Source organism: Balaenoptera physalus (genome assembly GCF_965194825.1).
Source record: "Balaenoptera physalus genome assembly, chromosome: 4".
In the NCBI taxonomy this organism is placed as follows: Eukaryota; Metazoa; Chordata; class Mammalia; order Artiodactyla; family Balaenopteridae; genus Balaenoptera; species Balaenoptera physalus.
In genome coordinates, this window is record NC_138891.1 from 58,154,488 (window position 1) to 58,176,544 (window position 22,057).

The following is a 22,057-nucleotide window of genomic DNA, read 5'->3' on the forward strand; positions in this document are numbered from 1 at the left end:
TATGTACATAATAAAAGGCCTCGAATAGCACCTGCCAAGTGATTGATAGTAGTTACATCTAGAGAATAAAAGTGAGGAGCTGGGATGGAAGAGACCACTTTCTACTTTCTGCTCTTCTGTATTATTTAAACTATTTTAAACAGATATATGCTGTTCCATTGAAAAAAGATGGAAAGTCATAATGAACACAAAATCACACAAGCAGCCACTGGCAGTTAGGACTCTGCACAGTGCTTCCTCCAGGATCTACTTCTAAGTTTACAGTTTGGGAGTTTCTCCCCTGAAATGTGTTTACTCTATCTAGGGCAGCAAATGATGCAAAGTAGAGCTACCTGAGAGAGAAGGCAAAAACTTCCCAAGGAAAATCAGTTAAAGCATGGACAGAGGCCATGGCAGCAACCATAAACACATTTTCCTGCCAAAAAATGAATACACATTTCTAGACATGAAGATTTATACAAAACAGTGCTGTGTCACATTAGTCTGTTTTCCCAAGAGTGCAGCTCTTTACAGCAGTTCCAAGTATTAAATTACCTGGGCAGACATGATCAGGTACACATAGTTATCACTGATTACACCACTTCCACATACTCTATCATGTTTATAACTCCAAATTTAAACCTTTAGCATCTCCTCTGGCTTTTCTCAGATAGTATCGTACTGAAAATCAGGATTCTAGTAAATCACACCGTCAGAGTATAAATGCCATGGCCAGCAGAAGAGTTAGATTTTTAGAAATACCACAATATTTAACAACCCTGATTACTATAATCATTAATGAGGTACAGAACCCTGAAACAGGACAACCCAAACAGAGTAGAACATGAGTATAAGAAATTAAAAAATATTCCCAAAGTTCCAAGAATAGTTAGAGTGGATTAAACAAAGTGATAATGAATTATCTCTTCAGCAGGGTAGACTCTTACTGGTAGGGGAATATCATGAGAATAAACTGAAGCATCCAAAGACTGTTGAACTAGATGCCCTTTAGGGGTCTTTCCTTCCCTTGTGTGCATTTCCCCTAAAATATCCAAATAACAATACACTGAGTCTTTCCATGTTGCTCGGTTGAAAATATTTCAGCAAAAATAATTTACTAAAGATACATTTACAATTCAAACTTTGCAAAAAGTCGTCAAGCAGCTTTGTGCTTTAAGATGTGTATTCATATTCTACAGATTAACCACCTAATCGCTCCAAATGAATAATAACAACAAAACACATTGGTGTTAGTATAATTGAGAAGCATTCATTTAAAGATAAACTTCCTGCCTCTTGTAGCTCTAGGTACTGAGGATACATAATAATGTGTAATCATATGAATTAATAAGATGCTTTCATACCTTCCAGCACTTAACAAAGTAGTTAAATCATTTCCCAAGCAGCACATGGTGACTCTATCAAAGGTGTCCTTGGCATATCACTGTTCTGGGTTTTCTCATTCCCATTTTTATCCTTGCCAATATTTGACCCGAGGCAAAAAGGTCAGTGTAAGTAATTAGAGCTCCTGAGTGTGCATATATGTGAATATATATATTATACATATAACACATATATATGTAATATGTCTAAGTACCTCACTTATCATCTGTTTGAAATTTACCTGAGACTTAGAAAATAAGGGGAAAAAGTCCTGAGTAATCAATAGAAATGTCTAAAGTGAGGATTAAGTAGACCACATATGTAATACATCTGGAGGCTTATAGAAGATATTCAATAAAGAATCCCTAATTATTATCATTACTATCATCATTATTGCCTCCACATGGCCTCACAAAGGACCTGATATCGCTTATCAGAGAAAAATTACTTAGGTTTAAAGCAGCTAAAAAGCAATCTACTGAAATGAAGGATACATTTTGCTACAGCCAGGCCTACTTACAATCGCAAAGTTACAGTTAGCATTCTGACAATAAGGGAGAAAATATAGTGAAAATTATAAAAGGCAGACATAGTTCAAAAGAAAGAGCAGAATAAGGCCATTTGCACCAGAACAAATGGGTTAGGGTATTTGAAGCCAGGGAGAGCATTATTTTATCTTCGCAAAGCACACACTTTGTGTTCTCAATGATGGCATTATAGAATAGCAGCCATGGAGTCAGACAGATCTGAGCTCAAATCCCAGCTCCACCTCCTCTGGTTTTTGTGATCTTGGCTAAGTTACTTAACCATTCTTTTTTTAACAGCTTTATTGGAGTATAATTGCTTTACATTGTTGTGTTACTTGCTGCTGTATAACAAAGTGAATCAGCTATACGTATACACATATCCCCATATCCCCTCCCTCTGGTGTCTCCCTCCCACCCTCCCCGTCCCACCCCTCTAGGTGGTCACAAAGCATCGAGCTTATCTCCCTCTGCAATGTGGCTGCTTCCCACTACCCAGCCCTTTTACATTTGGTAGTGTATATATGTCAATGCCACTCTCTCACTTCGTCTCAGCTTACCCTTCCCACTCCCCGTGTCCTCAAGTCCATTCTCTACGTCTGTGTCTTTATTCCTGTCCTGCCCCTAGGTTCCTCAGAACCTTTTTTTTTTTTTTTTTTTAGATTCCATGTATATGTGTTAGCATACGGTATTTATTTTTCTCTTTCTGACTTACTTCACTCTGTATGACAGACTCTAGGTCCATCCACCTCACTACAGATAACTCAATTTCATTTCTTTTTATGGTTGAGTAATATTCCATTGTATAGATGTGCCACATCTTCTTTATCCATTCATCTGTCAATGGACACTTAGGTTGCTTCCATGTCCTGGCTATTGTAAATAGAGCTGCAATGAACATTGTGGTACATGACTCTTTTTGAATTATGGTTTTCTCAGGGTATATGCCCAGTAGTGGGATTGCTGGGTCATATGGTAGTTCTATTTTTAGTTTTTTAAGGAACCTCCATACTGTTCTCCATAGTGGCTGTATCAATTTACATTCCCACCAACAGTGCAAGAGGGTTCCCTTTTCTCCACACCCTCTCCAGGATTTATTGTTTGTAGACTTTTTGATGATGGCTATTCTGACCGGTATGAGGTGATACCTCATTGTAGTTTTGATTTGCATTTCTCTAATGATTAATGATGTTGATCATCCTTTCATGTGTTTGTTGGCAATCTGTATATCTTCTTTGGAGAAATGTCTATTAAGATCTTCTGCCCATTTTTGGATTGGGTTGTTTGTTTTTTTGATATTGAGCTGCATGAACTGCTTGTATATTTTGGAGATTAATCTTTTGTCAGTTGCTTCGGCTGTAAATATTTTCTCACATTCTGAGGTTGTCTTTTTGTCTTGTTTACGGTTTCTTTTGCTGTGCAAAAGCTTTTACGTTTCATTAGGTCCCATTTGTTTATTTTTGTTTTTATTTCCATTTCTCTAGAAGGTGGGTCAAAAAGGATCTTGCTGTGATTTATATCATAGAGTGTTCTGCCTATGTTTTCCTTGAAGAGTTTGACAGTGTCTGGCCTTACATTTAGGTCTTTAATCCATTTTGAGTTTATTTTTGTGTATGGTGTTAGGGAGTGTTCTAATTTCATTCTTTTACATGTAGCTGTCCAGTTTTCCCAGCACCACTTATTGAAGAGGCTGTCTTTTCTTCATTGTATATTCTTGCCTCCTTTATCAAAGATAAGGTGACGATATGTGCATGGGTTTATCTCTGGGCTTTCTATCCTGTTCCATTGATCTATATTTCTGTTTTTTGTGCCAGTACCATACTGTCTTGATTACTGTAGCTTTTACTTAACCATTCTGATCCTCAATTTACTACTCTCTTAAATGAGGATTGTAGTGTATCTCTTCCCTCACAGGAGTAGGTCTAAATGAAATGTTGTATGTAAATGGCTAACACAGAGACCACCACATGGAATCCACTTATTAAATAGTAGCTATATTATGATTACTATGCTTTGCTTAAGAAAACATGAAAACAGATAATGCATTTTAAAGGAACTCTCCTACACTGTTGGTGGGAATGTAAATTGGTGCAGTTACTATGTAAAACAGTATGGAAGTTCCTTAAAAAACTGAAAACAGAGTTACCATATGATCCTGCAATCCCGCTCCTGGGCATATATTTGGAGAAAACTCTAATTCAAAAAGATACATGGGTCCCAGTTTTCAAAGCAGCACTATTTACAATAGCCAAGACATGCAAGCAACCTAAATGTCCATCAACAGATGAATGCATAAAGAAGATTAATGGAATATTACTCAGACATAAAAAGAATGAAATAATGCCATTTGCAGCAACATGGATGGACCCAGAGATTATCATATTAAGTGAAGTAAGTCATCCAGAGAAAACAAATATCATATGATATCACTTATATGTAGAATCTAAAAAAAAACGATTCGGATGAACTTATTTACAAAACAGAAATAGACTCACAGACATAGAAAACAAACTTATGGTTACCAAAAGGAATAGAGGGGGTGGGAAGGAGAGATAAATTAGGAGTTTGGGATTAATATATACACACTACTATACATAAAATAGGTGAACAACAAGGATCTACTGTGTAACACAACTCTACTCAGTATCTTGTAATAACCTATAATGGAAAAGAATCTGAAAAAGAATATATATGTGTGTGTATAACTGAATCACATTGCTGTACACTTGAAACTAACACAACATTGTAAATTAACTATACTTCAATAAAAATAAATAAATAAAAATAAAAGATCCCTTTAAATAGTTTAATGCTATAAAGCAGTCTTGTCACTTAAGGGAGTAATTTTCAGTTATCCAGAAAATTAACATATGGAAAGCCTAATCTCACATGATCCTGCCATGAATATGAAGACTTGGTTTATAATACAAAATATAATCAGACACAAGTAGACAAAAAGATATATAATCAAATGCAAAAAGAAAGAATACTCTCTTCTTCTCCCCTTTACCTGGATCAAAGCAAGTTCACAAATGTCTCAGACTTAAAAGACTGCTGAACAGTTGTTGAAACTAGAACAGTCATTACACTTCTGTACGTGTAACTACACTAGCTTGGAAGTATATTTCTGCTGTTTCTTTCATGACACTTCTCTGCTTTTCGATTTAAAATCACAGAGAAAATGTGAATCCCTCCAAATATACACTTATAAATGCCAGTGATAGCTTGAGCGTCCAAAGTGAGAGGAAGGAATTCCTTTTTGAAAGAGTACAAAACTTTCTGATGACATTTATGCTATGATCATGGGGATATTCAATAGGTTTAATAGTCACAATGTTTCACAGCTTTTAGGAGGAGTGGTAGAAGAAAAGGAAGAGAAGAACAGAATAACCAGCGCTTCCCCAGTGCTTGAAAGACACTCAAGGAATACCTATTGAACTAATAAGTATGTTTATCCTAACTGGAATATTCACTGAAACCTTTAAGATCTATTTAAGATAGATAGATAGATAGATAGATAGATAGATAGATAGATAGATACGCAGATAAAATTAGGACTTGGTTCAAAAGAATCGAGTCTCTGTGTTATTCAGAACTTTGGATTTAAATGGCAGAAACAACTCAAACACATCCAAGCAAATATGAATTGTATTGGCTTATTAAGTAAAAATGCCAGCAGTTGCCTAGCTTTGGCATAGCTAAATCCAGCTGCTCAAAAATGTCCTCTCTTCATTTTTTGGCTCCCTTTCTTTTGGATTGGCTACATCTTCCAGAAGTTTCTCTCCATGTGTTAAGAGTAGATAGCCACCAGCAGCTTCAGACTTACATAGACATTTCCCTCAGAAAGACAGAGAGGCTCTCTCTTCAAACATCCAAATAATTACCTCGAAGGAACTCCAGTAAACCCTACTTGGATTAATTGGTCCTGCATTGATCATGGTGACCAATCATAATGGTTAGAAGGATTGGGCATTTTGATTTGCCACCTTGGCTCATGTGACTACAGCTGTGGAGGGAGGGAGAGGAGTGCCCTTTGATTGATAGTTTTACCAGAATCCTATGTTGAGAGAAAGGAGCAATTTCCAAAAGAGTAGGATGTAGGAGAAACAAAATAATACATGTCAACTACAGTTGCCTACTATAATTATTTTCATATCCTCTGTTGGTCCCCTCCTTGAGCCTCCAGAATATTATAGTCAGTTATTTACATGCCCCAGACCTCCTCAGGATTTACGCTTTCTCAGGATAGGGAATGTGTTTTCCTCAAAATGTGGATCACTGAACATTGTAGGCCCCCTCTAATTTAAGGGGATAACTTATACAAAATACTTTGTAAATTGTAAAGAATTATATAAATGTAAACATTTAGGGGATACATTTAATTGTCTTTAACCTTCTCAGAGAGTTGCAGACGTCGGAACTTCTGTCTCAAAATTCAGCGATCCTAGGAGATCATGCAGGACTGCTTCTGTATCTATGCTTCCTTCAACTCGTATCTTTTTATTGCTTGACTTTTTTCCTGACTTATACCATAAAGGGGCTGAAAATAAAATAACCATGTTACTACCTGGAAGTATAACTATTATAGTACCCATTGTAATGTTGTTCCTGTTCCTGGCATTGAGCAAGATACCTGGAATGTATCCACATCTGCTTTCCTTTTTGTTAGTTATCACATCTAATCTGATCTATACTGGCTCTCTCTCCCATAGATGATGTTTCTCTTAATACTCAGAATGAATTGGTTTGTGGCCAATACTCCCAATATATTTTCAGCACCTTATAAGCCATCACCACCTTGAAAGTTCCATCACCTATTTTTCTAAAATTTTATTTCTAAGCTTCTCTCTTAAGGCTTTCTGGTTATCTAAGCTTCTCTCTTAAGGCTTTCTGGTTATCATGTATTTAAAATTATGTTAAGCAGGCAAATTATAACCCTCTAAAGGAGGACCATGCTTTATACATCAGTTTTAAATCACTCACCATGCCCTGCCACAAAAAAAAAAAAATAAGACAAATGCTCCTAAAAGTGATTTTTTATTTAGCCTGAGAAAGGAAAAAGTGAGTGGAGAAAATGTGAAAACATTTCAGTAAAATAAGACCATATAGTCGAGTCTCATTAAAATGAACATTACAGCAATAGAAGCTCACTGTAATTAAGATATTGCCAAGCTCTCTCTGGACAGTGGTCAGTAGTAATGATGCCTTTTCATAACTCAGCATAACAAAGGTTTAATCCCTCAGTTCGTGTCCACTTAATTGTCAAGGGCCACCATGGAAGGGAGAAGCCTGAACAGTTGATTCTAAAGCGAAGAGTAAGTGGAAAGAGAGCAAAAAGCACCAGCTACAACAGCAAAAACGTCCTCACAAAGAAATGCTGTCAAGGGACATATGAAACATGGTAATTTTATTTTTTACAAAAGGAGGAGGAAATAAGTAATAGAATCCATGGACTCTGCCAAGAAAAAAAAGAGCTGTGACCAAAAAGATATGCTCTGTTACAAGTTACACAAAAGTTTTACCTATATCATCTCACAGGGTGTAACCATTCAACAAATTTATAAACTAGATATAATATTTTTATCACTTTGCAGATTGAGAAACTGAAATTCAGACTTCAAGTGTTTTTCCCAAGAGAGAAAGCTAGCTGTCTTCCGATTTAAATATTTTTTGCTGTTTCCATAACACCAGATCTCTTCTGTTGCCCTCCGCAAATTAACCAGATGCTTTTAAAACACTGAGACCCTATTGCCTTATAAATATAATCTCAAATTTATTACAATTTCATTTTTTGTACTTTTTTAGTTGCACCATATATATATGTGTAGGTTATAATTTTACTCCTGAAGTATTTTTCTGTAGCTCTCCTTTTAACTAGCATTATCTAAAATATAGATGGCATCTAATAACTTAGATAATGTGGATTGGAAAAAGATATAAATTACAGTTATAAAATAAAGTAAACCCAGTTTTTTTCTTATGGTAGATGCTTAATAGTATTATATACGAAGAATTGGAAAAGCATGTTATGCAGTGAAATGTGTCAGCATTGCCTACAATCAGATAATTTAGATCTAACACAAGCTTTATCATCAATTTGCAGCAGAGATGAGAAATAAGGGCAGAAGGAAAAGTCTACGTAAATGTGCAGGCATGAAAGGAGGCCTCAATGAGCTTACATCATAATTATAAAGACAAGGGAGATCCACTTAAAAAATTCATTATGTCTCTCCTTTCAAGGTCATATAACTAGGGAGGAAGTGGCCTCAAAGACATAAGTTCCATTATTTCAATCATCTTTATGATATAGGCTACTCAGAACCTCTCAATTCAGTACATTGGACAGCATCATCACTTAAAAAAAAAAAAAAAAAAAAAAAAAAAAAGAGAGAGCCATCTACTGGCCAGGAACTGAGCAGTCTTGGTACACTATTGGTTGGAGTTTCAAATCTTCAGATCCTAAAATGAAGAAGAGTCTGGAGGCTATAGGCTCTTTGGTGGGGCTAACGGCAGACTCTGGGAGGGCTCATGCCAAGGAGTGCTTCCCAGAACTTCTGCTGCCAGCGTCCTTGCCCTCACAGTGAGCCACAGCTGCCCCCCACCTCTGCAAGGAGACCCTCCAACACTAGCAGCTGTGTGGCTGACAGGGTCTTGGTGCTCCAGCCAGGTGTCAGGCCTGAGCCTCTGAGGTGGCAGAGCCAAGGTAAGGACATTGGTCCACCACAGACCTCCCAGCCCCACATAATATCAATCGGCAAAAGCTCTCCCAGAGATCTCCATCTCAACACTAAGCCAGCTCCACTCGATGACCAGCAAGTTCCAGTGCTGGACACCCCATGCCAAACAACTAGCAAGACAGGAGCACAATCCCATCCATTAGCAGAGAGGATGCCTAAAATCATAAGATCACAGACATCCCAAAACACACCACTGGACGTGGTCCTGCCCACCAGAAAGACAAGATCCAGCATCATCCATCAGAACACAGGCACCAGTCCCCTCCACCAGGAAGCCTACACAACCCACTGAACCAACTTGACCCACTGGGGGCAGACACCAGAAAAAACAGGAACTATGAACTGGCAGCCTGCAAAAGGGAGAGCACAAACACAGTAAGTTAAGCAAAATGAGAAGACAGAGAAATACACAGCAGATGAAGGAGCAAGGTAAAAACCCACCAGACCAAACAAATGAAGAGTAAATAGGCAGTCTACCTGAAAAACAATTCAGAGTAATACTAGTAAAGATGATCCAAAATCTTGGAAATAGAATGCAGAAAATACAAGAAACGTTTAATAAGGACATAGAAAAACTAAGGAGCAAACAAACAATGATGAACAACACAATAAATGAAATTAAAAATTCTCTAGAAGGATCAATAGCAGAATAACTGAGGCAGAAGAAAGGATAAGTGACCTGGAAAATAAAATAGTAGAAATGACTATCACAGAACAGAATAAAGAAAAAAGAATGAAAAGAATTAAGGACAGTCTCAGAGACCTCTGGGACAACATTAAAGGCACCAGCATGTGAATTATAGGGGTCCCAAAAGAAGAAGAGAAAAAGAAAAGGACTGAGAAAATATTTGAAGAGATTATAGTTGAACAATTCCTTAATATGGGAAAGGACAAGTCAATCAAGTCCAGGAAGCACATACAGGATAAATCCAAGGATAAACATGCCAAGACACATATTAATCAAACTATCAAAAATTAAATACAAAGAAAAAATATTAAAAGCAGCAAGGGAAAGGCAACAAATAACAAACAAGGGAATCCCCATAAGGTTAACAGTTGATCTTTCAGCAGAAACTCTGCAAGCCAGAAGGGTGTGGCCAGAAGGGTGTGGCACACATTTAAAAGGGAAAAAACCTACAACCAAGAAAGGGAAAAACCTACAGCCAAGATTACTCTGCCGAGCAATGATCTCGTTCAGATTCAATGGAGAAATTAAAACCTTTATAGACAAGTAAAAGCTAAGAGAATTCAGCACCACAAAACCAGCTTTACAACAAATGCTAAAGGAAATTCTCTAGGCAGGAAACACAAGAGAAGGAAAAGACCTACAATAACAAACCCAAAACAATTAAGAAAATGGTAATAGGAACATACATATCAATAATACCTTAAATGTAAATGGATTAAATGCTCCTACCAAAAGACAAAGACTGACTGAATGGATATGAAAACAAGTACCATATATATGTTGTCTACAAGAGACCCATTTCAGACCTAGGGAAACATACACACTGAAAGTGAGGGGCTGCAAAAAGATATTCCATGCAAATAGAAATCAAAAGAAAGCTGGAGTAGCAATTCCCACATCAGACAGAATAGACTTTAAAATAAAGACTACTACAAGAGATAAAGAAGGACACTACATAATGATCAAGTGATCAATCCAAGAAGAAGATGTATAACAATTGTAAATATTTATGCACCCAACATAGGAGCACCTCAAAACATGAGGGAAATGCTAACAGCCAAAAAAGGGGAAATCGACAGTAACACAATCATAGTAGGGGAATTTAACACCCCACTTTCACCAATGGACAGATCATCCAAAATGAAAATAAATAAGGAAACACAAGCTTTAACTGACACATTAAACAAGATGGACTTAATTGATATTTATAGGACATTCCATCCAAAAACAACAGAATACACTTTCTTCTCAAGTGCTCATGGAACATTCTCCAGAATAGATCATATCTTGGGTCACAAATCAAGCCTTGGTAAATTTAAGAAAATTGAAATCATATCAAGTATCTTTTCCGAACACAAAGCTATAAGACTAGATATCAATTACAGGAAGAAAACTGTAAAAAATATAAATACATGGAGGCTAAACAATACACTATTAAATAACCAAGAGATAACTGAAGAAATCAAAGAAGAAATCAAAAAATACCTAGAAACAAATGACAATGAAAACACGATGACCCAAAACCTATGGAATGCAGCTAAAACATTTCTAAGAGGGATGTTTAAAGCAATACAATCCTACCTCAAGAAACAAGAAAAATCTCAAATAAACAACCTAACCTTACACCTAAAGCAATAAGAGAAAGAAGAACAAAACAACCCCAAAGTTAGCAGAAGGAAAGAAATCATAAAGATCAGAACAGAAATAAATGAAAAAGAAATGAAGGAAATGATAGCAAAGATCAATAAAACTAAAAGCTGGTTCTTTGAGAAGATAAACAAAATTGATAAACCATTAACCAGACTCATCAAGAAAAAAAGAGAAAAGACTCAAGTTAACAGAATTAGAAATGAAAAAGGAGAAGTAACAACTGACACTGCAGAAATACAAAGGATCATGAGAGATTACTACAAGCAACTCTATGACAATAAAATGGACAACCTGGAACAAATGGACAAATTCTTAGAAAAGCACAAGCTTCTGAGACTGAACCAGGAAGAAATAGAAAATATAAACAGACCAATCATAAGCAATGAAATTGAAACTGTGATTAAAAATCTTCCAACAAACAAAAGCCCAGGACCAGATGGCTTCACAGGCGAATTCTATCAAACATTTAGGGAAGAGCTAACACCTATCCCTCTCAAACTATTCCAAAATATAGTAGAGGGAGGAACACTCCCAAACTCATTCTACAAGGCCAGCATCACCCTGATACCAAAACCAGATAAAGATGTCACCATAAAAGAAAACTACAGGCCAATATCACTGATGAACATAGATGCAAAAATCCTCAACAAAATACTAGCAAACAGAAAACAACAGCATGTTAAAAGGATCATACACCATGATCATGTGGGGTTTATCCCAGGAATGCAAGGATTCTTCAATATATGCACATCAATCAATGTGATAAACCATATTAACAAACTGAAGGATAAAAACTATATGATAATCTCAATAGATGCAGAAAAAGCTTTTGAAAAAATTCAACACCATTTATGATAAAAGCCCTCCAGAAAGTAGGCATAGAGGGAACTTACCTCAACATAATAAAGGCCATACATGACAAACCCACAGCCAACATCATTCTCAATGGTGAAAAACTGAACCCATGACCACTAAGATCAGGAAAAAGACAAGGTTGCCCACTCTCACCACTATTATTCAACATAATTTTGGAAGTTTTAGCCACAGCAATCAGAGAAGAAAAAGAAATTAAAGGAATCCAAATCGGAAAAGAAGAAGTAAAACAGTCACTGTTTGCAGATGACATGATACTATACATAGATAATTCTAAAGATGCTACCAGAAAACTCCTAGAGCTAATCAATGAATTTGGTAACGTAGCAGGCTACAAAATTAATGCACAGAAATCTCTTGCATTCCTATACACTAATGATGAAAAATCTGACATAGAAATTAAGGAAAAACTCCCATTTACCACTACAACATAAAGAATAAAATACCTAGGAATAAACCTATCTAAGGAGACAAAACAACTGTATGCAGAAAACTATAAGACACTGATGAAAGAAATTAAAGATGGTAAAAAAAGATGGAGAGATATACCATGTTCCTGGATTGGAAGAATCAACATTGTGAAAATGACTATACTACCCAAAGCAATCTACAGATTCAATGCAATGCCTATCAAAGCACCAATGGCATTTTTTCACAGAACTAGAACAAAAAATTTCACAATTTGTATGGAAACACAAAAGACCCTGAAGAGCCAAAGCAATCTTGAGAAAGAAAAATGGAGCTGGAGCAATCAGGCTCCTGGACTTCACACTATACTACAAAGCTACAATAATCAAGACAGTATAGTACTGGCACAAAAACCAGAAATATAGATCAATGGAACAGGATAGAAAGCCCAGAGATAAACCCATGCACATATGGTCACCTTACCTTTGATAAAGGAGGCAAGAATGTACAATGGAGAAAAGACAGCCTCTTTAATAAGTGGTGCTGGGAAAACTGGACAGCTACATGTAAAAGAATGAAATTAGAATACTCCCTAACACCATACACAAAAATAAACTCAAAATGGATTAAAGACCTAAATGTAAGGCTAGACACTATAAAACTCTTAGAGGAAAACATAGGCAGAACACTCTATGACATAAATCACAGCAAATCACAGCAAGATCCCTTTTGACCCACCTTCTAGAGAAATGGAAATAAAAACAAAAATAAACAAATGGGACCTAATGAAACATAAAAGCTTTTGCACAGCAAAGGAAACCATAAACAAGACAAAAAGACAACCTCAGAATGCGAGAAAATATTTTCAGAGGAAGCAACTGACAAAGGATTAATCTCCAAAATATACAAGCAGCTCATGCAGCTCAATATCAAAAAAACAAACAACCCAATCCAAAAATGGGCAGAAGATCTTAATAGACATTTCTCCAAAGAAGATATACAGATTGCCAACAAACACATGAAACAATGATCAACATCATTAATCATTAGAGAAATGCAAATCAAAACTACAATGAGGTATCACCTCACACCGGTCAGAACAGCCATCATCAAAAAGTCTACAAACAATAAATCCTGGAGAGGGTGTGGAGAAAAGGGAACCCTCTTGCACTGTTGGTGGGAATGTAAATTGATACAGCCACTATGGAGAACAGTATGGCGGTTCCTTAAAAAACTAAAAATAGAACTACCATGTGACCCAGCAATCCCACTACTGGGCACATACCCAGAGAAAACCATAATTCAAAAAGACACATGTACCCGAATGTTCATTGCAGCACTATTTACAATAGCCAGGACATGGAAGCAACCTAAGTGTCCATCGACAGAGGACTAGTTAAAGATGTGGCACATATATACAATGGAATATTACTCAGCCATAAAAAGAAATGAAATTGATTTATCTGTAGTGAGGCGGATGGACCTAGAGTCTGTCATACAGAGTGAAGTAAGTCAGAAAGAGAAAAACAAATACCATATGGTAACACATATATATGGAATCTAAAAAAAAAAAAAAAGGTTCTGAGGAACCTAGGGGCAGGACAGGAATAAAGACGCAGACATAGAGAATGGACTTGAGGACACTGGGATGGGGAAGGGCAAGCTGAGAGGAAGTGAGAGATTGGCATGGACATATATACACTACCAAATATAAAATATATATCTAGTGGGAAGCAGCCGCATAGCACAGGGAGATCAGCTCAGTGCTTTGTGACCACCTAGAGGGGTGGTATAGGGAGGGTGGGAGGGAGATGCAAGAGGGAGGGGATATGGGGATATATGTATACATATAGCTGATTCACTTTGTTATACAGCAGAAACTAACACACCATTGTACAGCAATTATATTCCAATAAAGGTGTTTTAAAAAATTAAAATAAAATAAAATGAAGGAGATAAATAAAATTCTTTTTAATATTCCTTATTCTGCGGACACTTTTTTTTTCATCATGGTGAGATCTACAGATACTCATTTCAGTTCCCTCAAACAGGACAAGCCAGTTCATTCTGCCCTTGACAAAGGTAACTGATTTGAGCACAACAGTTCTCTTCTCTTGGGCTCTCGTCAGTTCTATATGATCCTGCCATAGTAATTGCTTTACAGATAAAGAGAGCACAAAAAATGGCTAAGCTTTCAAGTTTCCCAGAGTTTCAAATGCCTTGAAGTTCCAATTCTGATGTTGCTAATGTATCTTCCCAGGCAACCTCTGATAATGTGTTAAGTAAATATTTGGTGATTGAATGTTGAAGGAAATTTTGTAAGTGAGGTGAACTGAGTAGATATGTGTATCTACATTTTCCCTGTGGATATAATTTCATAGCCTAACTGAGCCAGTTAAATGAACAAGTGATATGATTCCACCTGAAATTCTCTTTCCTCTGCACTAAACTATTTCCCTTTTTAAGAAAAGTAATTAAAAAGAAACCATGTGCCCTGACCCAGCCACCCTTCCTTAGTATATATTCCATGCAACTAGTCCTAGAAAATGTCCTAGTTGCTTGAAGAAATAATCATGGTAACATTCATAGTGGTCAAATTTTCACCATCGGTCATAAAAATTCTTACATTTGTACATCAATTTCTAGAGGGAAAACAGATCAGACGGGGGTAAACCTAAGATAGTAAGTTAGTTTCTAGAGTAGGTACTTGTACTTAAGATTTTGATGAAAGATTCTCTGATAATGTTTATGATCTCTCGCTATTGGTATTCTTCAGGAATACCTTGTTTTGCAAGCATGCATAAATTAAGCACTTCTGTACTTGAGACATTATCTCAATGGATTCTTACGTAACCATATAAAAAAATTAAGGCAGGAATCAGTTACCCCATTTTAAGGATGAACAAACTGAAGCTCAGAGAAATCAATTAACTTCTCAAAGTCACATAACTAATGTGTGCAAGAACTGGGTGTCAAGCCCAGTGCCACTGACTCAAGCCCTATTCTACACCACTATTCCTCACGTACCTATGGACACACATATCAGACACACCTCCTCCACTTGCCTCTCTTTTCATGTGTTCACAGATGCTGCAGTGCATTTTCACTTCCTTTTCCAGTGCTGAAGTGAAGATAAGGATAGGCAGGTGGACAGGTGGACATAGTGTGCTTTCTGGAATGGTATTTAATCGTGTGCACAAACTGGTTTTAGCCAATAATGCTTAATTTTTGAACTTTAAAATTGCTATATGTGTGAACAATAATAATTGCAATTGATAGTAAAATACTATTTCACTTGCAATATTTGCTCTAAAATGCTCTGACAACAGGTATCAACTTGAGGAATCATCTCCCTATCACAGTTTTGCCCCCACCAAATTAACTTTCACATTGCGAAACTCTGGTCTTGCTTTCCATTTCTAAAACTTCCCCATGGCTCTCTATTGTCCTCAGGGTAAAGAATAAACTCCTTAGGATGATCTTCCACCCATCCATGAACTAATCATCCTTTCCTCTCCAAACCCCTTCTCCAACGCTCTCCTTTCTCCTTCCAGCTAAAATGAACAACTTTGCAGTTACCCAGGACAGCACATAGCATTTTACATCACCATGCCTTTGCCTATAACCTCCCTTCTTTCTAAAAGGTCTTTTTGTGCCTTTGCTATCTGAAAACTCTACTCTTTCTTCAAACCCAGTTCAAGCATCTGTCTGTATAACTCCTTGAGCATCTTCCTGCTCCTCCACAAAACAGCGTTGATGATTCTCTCCTTTGTGCATATCTAGATTCGAGTTAACTATTAGGTTCTATGTTGGCACCTATCACAGGATTTTGTCATCAGTTGTTAATGTGTATCCTTCCATGTTTTATCTTATTGCCCCTGTTCTTAGCACAATACATAGCAAAATATTGCAGGTGCTCAATAAATGTTTACCGAATGATCAATAAATGCATGAATACCCATTTAACAGATGGGTATTCTAAGGAAACATATGGGTAGCTAATAAAACAGAAACTCTTGATTTTTTTCAAGGGCACAACCATCTGAAGATGAAATGTTACCTTATCTGGTCCTTCCTATACCCTGTTCTAACTAATATTAATGAAAGATTACCAAGGATCTCAAACATATGACCTCAGTATGTAATAACATAGTTACTTAGAACCTTATACCTAATGAGAATAGAAAAGGAGATTTATTCATCTTAAGCAAAATTCTAGTGCCATCTCTTCTGTGCTTGAGCAAGACTTGTAATCTTATGCATTTTTGTTGTTGATACACTTTTCATACCCCCTCTTCAGTTCTGCATCTTTAAAAATATTGATAAAATAGCAAGATGAAACAAAGGGAAACTCCAGTGTTTTCAGGCAAATATGGATCCTTTGGATAATAAATGACCTTATTCACTCCAGACTCAGTCCTCTGAACACCACTTACATAGTAAGAAATGCAATCACCAAATCTGAAGAACCTCATTTAGACATAGTATGAAAGGTTATGATTTTGAAGAATAAAATCTAAACAAAAGCTTGAAAAAACTAAAAGAAATAGATCTAGCACCTAGTTCACTAATTTTATAATTGAATGCCTATTTTAAGTGTTCTTTTTTGATCATTTACTTACAAATTCATATAACAATATGGGAGGTTCTTCAGAAATGTTGTGGACATTGTGTGGGTTATAATGCAAATATAACCAGAAATATAAATATTTCAGAAATATTTATATACATATATATTTGAGGAAAGAAATATTTTAAATAACAACTTCCAAGTTTGTAATTTCCACAGCTGTATCTCATAAAAATGTAAATTTTTGGTCAGAAGTTTTTCCCCAATTTAGAGGTCACATTCTCAAATTCTGCCAGCTTTTCTCTGTCACCCTAAGCTCATATAAATCAGATGAGTAGCATGACTAAAATATTTGAATTGCTTTCTTATTATAGGCATGATCATGCACTCAGCAGATCATGGATTATTCAGTTTTGCAAATACAGGTGGAAATCATTCAATAGGTCACTTTTTTCAAATGACCTCCTCCAACATCCATCACTAATTCCTCTTCAAGTTAATTTACACCGAACTTTCCTCTGCAGAATGATGTGTTTTCTTCTTTATCATTTTTCTATGTCTCCTTTAGATCTTCCAGAAATAGAGGACTTTTTATATGACTTTGTTTATATGTACATTTATAAGACATAAACAATAATTTCTCTTGGTGCAGAGAAAAGACCTGAATTAAATATTATTTTTACCGCTAAATAGTTGAGTGGCCATAAGCAAGTTATTTAACTTTTCTGAAACTCGGTTTCTCAATGGTAAAATTTATGATTGAAAGAGATGATGTATATAAAATTTGGGGTACAAAATAAGAACTCAATGATCTTAGCCCTCTTTCAAGATGGAATAATTTTCTATATGTACAATTGATAATAGGAGGAAAGAGAAATAATGTGCTCTGAGTTCAGTATAATATATTGTTTAGAACTTTAAGTGAACTGTCTTAAAGTGCACATTATTTACTTGATGGATGAAGTGGCTGTCAGAGTTATTAATACATATTAAAATACATGTTTCAGAAATAAAAAAATTCTTATAAAAATTGCTATTATACTGACAGGATAATTGACTGTTTAAAATATGCTCTATCTGCTACTTGCATTTCACAAAGTAGTGTAAGCAATTACATTATATTCTTTGGCTAATCCTATACTAATCATTGACTAAATCTTAGTTTCTCATCTAAACCGGAATTAAGTTATACAAATATAAAAAGGAAACTCAATAATGGTAAGTTTCAGTCTCTTTTTGGCTGAGAACTTATCAAAAATATTATTTAATTCAGTAGTTGGAGATGGTATCTGTGACCATAATGACTCAGTTCAGAAATCTGAAGTATTATTTTCAAATATGACTGAGTCACAAAACGTTAGAACAATAATGATTTGCCTTTCATTAGAACTTTCACCACGATGACCTCAAGAGGATAGACTTCGGAAGCAGAAGATAAATTTCCTTCTCAAGACTAAAATTTACTAGCTGTGTACTCCTGGAAAGTTACTTAACCTTTCTGAGCCTCAGAACTCTCATTTATAAGAATGGGAATAATCTATATCCTACTCTCTTCACAGGGCTACTTTGAGGAACAAATGAGATAATGCGCATAAAAGCACTCAGAAGACTCTGAAACACTAAAACAGGAAGGAAGAAACGAGGCAGAGATAGTGGCTCCCTTCTTTGAGTTCCCATAGCAGGCTATTCACTGCACTCCATAGTATTATAATTATCTGCTCTCATGGCCTGAAAGTGAAACTATGGCAGGAGGAGCGTAGAAACCTGGGATCTATGAAGCTCTAGACTAAACCATGTGCTCTCAGCAGCCAGGTAAACCTGGTTGAAATCAATTATTTAACCAGAAATAGTGTTATTTCTGTGATATTCTGTAATGTCCAACTTCTACAAGGCAACTAACAAAGGAGATATACAGGGAAAAAAAAGGCAGCTAACCAAGAGGTTGTCCTGGCTGATGGGGTTAACACCTCTGCTTCAAGAAGGTGATGAAAGGGGTAAGCTCATGGTTTTTACATCCCAGGCAACAGACAAGGTTAATGGCACCAGAGTAGTCCACTGCTCACCATAAAAATCCCTGAGCAAGAATGAGAAATTGGTCCAAGTTTCAAGTAGTAAAGGATTCTTACATTTATAGGCTAAGATAAATTGGTGAGGCTTAGTGGGAGATATTGCCCCAGGTAATAGTTGTTCTGATGTTACAGGAGAGAGCCTGTTCAACCTCACGTATGTTCTCTCTCCTTCCTTCCCTCTCCAAGAACCAAAGTTTGTATTGAAAAACCATCCCTATTTCCTGATTTGGGACTGAATAGTCTAATTTTTATTATATTAATATCATGTAAGCAGGACCTACTCAAATACACTCTCTTGATAAAAGGGTGAGTTAATTATTACACCTGTTGTTTTGCACGGGCAAAAGATTTCAAATATCTCCCTCCATCCTCCTCAAAAAACAAACAAACAGAAACCATCTGAGGCAAAACCATTGTTTATATACTGTATTTGTGTGTACCCACCACTGTTGTTACTTCTAACAAGGAGTGTCTGTCTGCCAACATTTTCAGATTTAGCAGCAGGGCTCTTCTTGACAGACTATGAGAGGGGTCCACAGAAGAAAATCCATCATCTGATTAAGGCTTTCAGGCAAATTAAAACTCTCTGAACAGGGTCCTCTTTCCTTCACGTAGATTTCAGTGAACAGAAAGCAGATTATCTCTCCAGGCAATTATCAACTCTAAAAGTGCTTGTGGTTTTAAGACTTTGGCAGAACTTGTTGAAAACATCATCATCATAATACACTTGTACAAGCTCTAAGTTCAGTGGCTCTTTTGTACCACATGATGCATGATGAAATTTATGAAGGCCTGTTTTCCCCACTAAGGCTCATTTCTTTTTTTTTTTTTCCACAGAGCCAATCTGCATCACTTAAGTCCAAACTATTACATTAACCATCCTTTTCACTAGACTAGAGAACTTCTTTTTAATTGTCCATATCATGGCCACCATGCATCAAAGGTAGGATCATTATTTTCCACTTATTTTCTCTTCTAGAGACCCAAATTCTTATAGGAGAAGCTTTTAGAATTAGGAAGAGGAGAGAATCAGAGACTGGGAGCAGATTTCGTAAGCAGCAATTTGATCTGGGTCTTTGAATATACCAAGCCTGGGACACTTCATATAATACCATATTTAGGGTTCAGTCTGACTTGCTTTCCATACAGATGTAGGGTGGACTAAATGGGACTTGATCCAGAGATTTGGGCATCCGATGAAAGTTGCCTGAAATAATTTTGCATTTTTATTATTAAAGCAATATAATGTTAGTTTTCTGGGGTACTGTCGTCTTGCTTAAAACATGTATAAACTGCTTTATTAGAGATTATAGCACTATTGGGAGAGAAAGCAAGAGTGATCATTTATATGATAATATGAGCTGATAATTTAGGAATGATTCATTCTCATAAATGTTCCAACATGTGTGTAAGTTTATTACTTACATAAGTCCCATTCAGAAAGTAAGGCCTTTTATAAAGCAATCTTTAATTGACTTTTTTTTTCTATGTGGTAGAGAGGCATATAAAACTTAGTGAGATTTTAGGGTGTGAGGATTGCCACAGCTCTCCTTCCTGCTGTTTCTCTGCTCTGTGCTCTTTGCCTCATTCACACAGACTGGAGTAGCTCGCATGGGCACATTAATGGAGCAAGAGGGGATTTTGTGAAGGGAATTCAAGTGTGGAATGGGGATCTGACTAGATGAATTCTAACTTTTTTTCCAACCCTGACTTTCTCCTGTCCTAAACAGGAGTTGTAAACAATTTCCAGCTGCAAAGACCTGCAGAGATCCAAATCAAAAAAGAATGTTGTGATATGTCATTGGACAGAAAAAAAGATAATGATTGTGGTTGTAGGTCAGACAAGGAGTCTAAGGATGTACTATTCTGGTCAACATTTTATTTCAGCCTAAAATAAATCCTGGGTCTTTAAAAGTCAATTTTTGAAGGCAGACTCATGTTACAATCTTTCTCAGAAAATGAGGGATGGGGGGGAGGAGTTTCTAGAAGCATGTAAAAACGTTTAAAAATCCTACCGTATTTTTTCAGATAGATACAAATATATTTTCTCTAAACATTTTTCTTTTCAATGTTTTTCTAGTGGCCCAAGTTATATATGACTACATGTCCTTTACATTACCTTCACAAGAGATAACCATTGCTAAAATGTTATTGAATTTTATTTTCTGTATTTATGTATATCTTGTGTCAGAGTTTTTAATTTTTATAGCCAAATATGATTTCAAGATTATAAAATTATTCTCCTATACTTTTTCTAAGACAGTATAGTTTTTTTGTGTTTAGAATTTTAGTCTACCCGAAATTTGTTTTCAATGATATGAAAGGAATAGTCCTTTTATTTTTTTCCAAATGGGTATAATAAAATAGTCTCTTCTTCCTTTACTGATTTGAAATGCCACATTTATCATATAAACATCATAGATGGGATGAAGGGCATGATCTGCACCCTATTCTGCTCCATTGGTCTATTTATCTATCCCTCTACTGATCTGTATGGGTGTTAACTTCTTGGGTTTTTGTACTATATCTTTCTATTTACTAGGGAAAATCTTTAACCATTTTGACAGATAACTCCTAATAAATTTTCCAGCAGAGATGAATTATCCCAGGTTGAACTAAGGCCTGGGAAGTGTTAGGAAATAGAGGGTAGAAGAAGGACCCCTGGGGTCCAAGGATCTTTCTCCCTCAATAAACAGAATTTGGTGGGTTGACTATATTTTCCAGTGATCTTTCTGTGGGAGGTGTCCAGGGACTATACCCGACCCGCTAGGAGATGGCAGGTAACAGAGCATCTGCACAGGCAGGAAAGTATTCTCAACCAGATTCAGTCCCTGCCTTTGAGGAGCACATAGCATAGCAGGGAAAGGCACCCAGATAGAAAAGGTTCTCATTCCAACTAGAAGTTGAATGATAGGTTAAAAGCCCTGTCACCATCACCTGAGGTAAAAGCAGAAGATCCTTATCAGTGAATAACTCATTTAACTAATGGGATAGATAAATGATTTTCAGGAAACTTTGAGCAGGGAGATGGCAGAAAGTAACTAGAACTCTGTCCATTGAGTATGTTAGCAAACCTCAAATGAAAGCTTCTTCATTTACTTCTCACCACGTATTCCTCCATGGAAGCAAACTGGTTTTTGTAGAAAGGGATCCTTGTTAAAATAATGTTATTAAAT

At 36.3% G+C, this 22,057-nt stretch overlaps 1 long non-coding RNA gene across 2 annotated transcripts in view; it reads left to right on the top strand.

Moving 5' to 3' along the window:
• The window catches only part of LOC309659391, a 437,716-nt gene that overhangs the window by 185,932 nt on the left and 229,727 nt on the right, over positions 1 to 22,057 (top strand). The window lies entirely within an intron of this gene.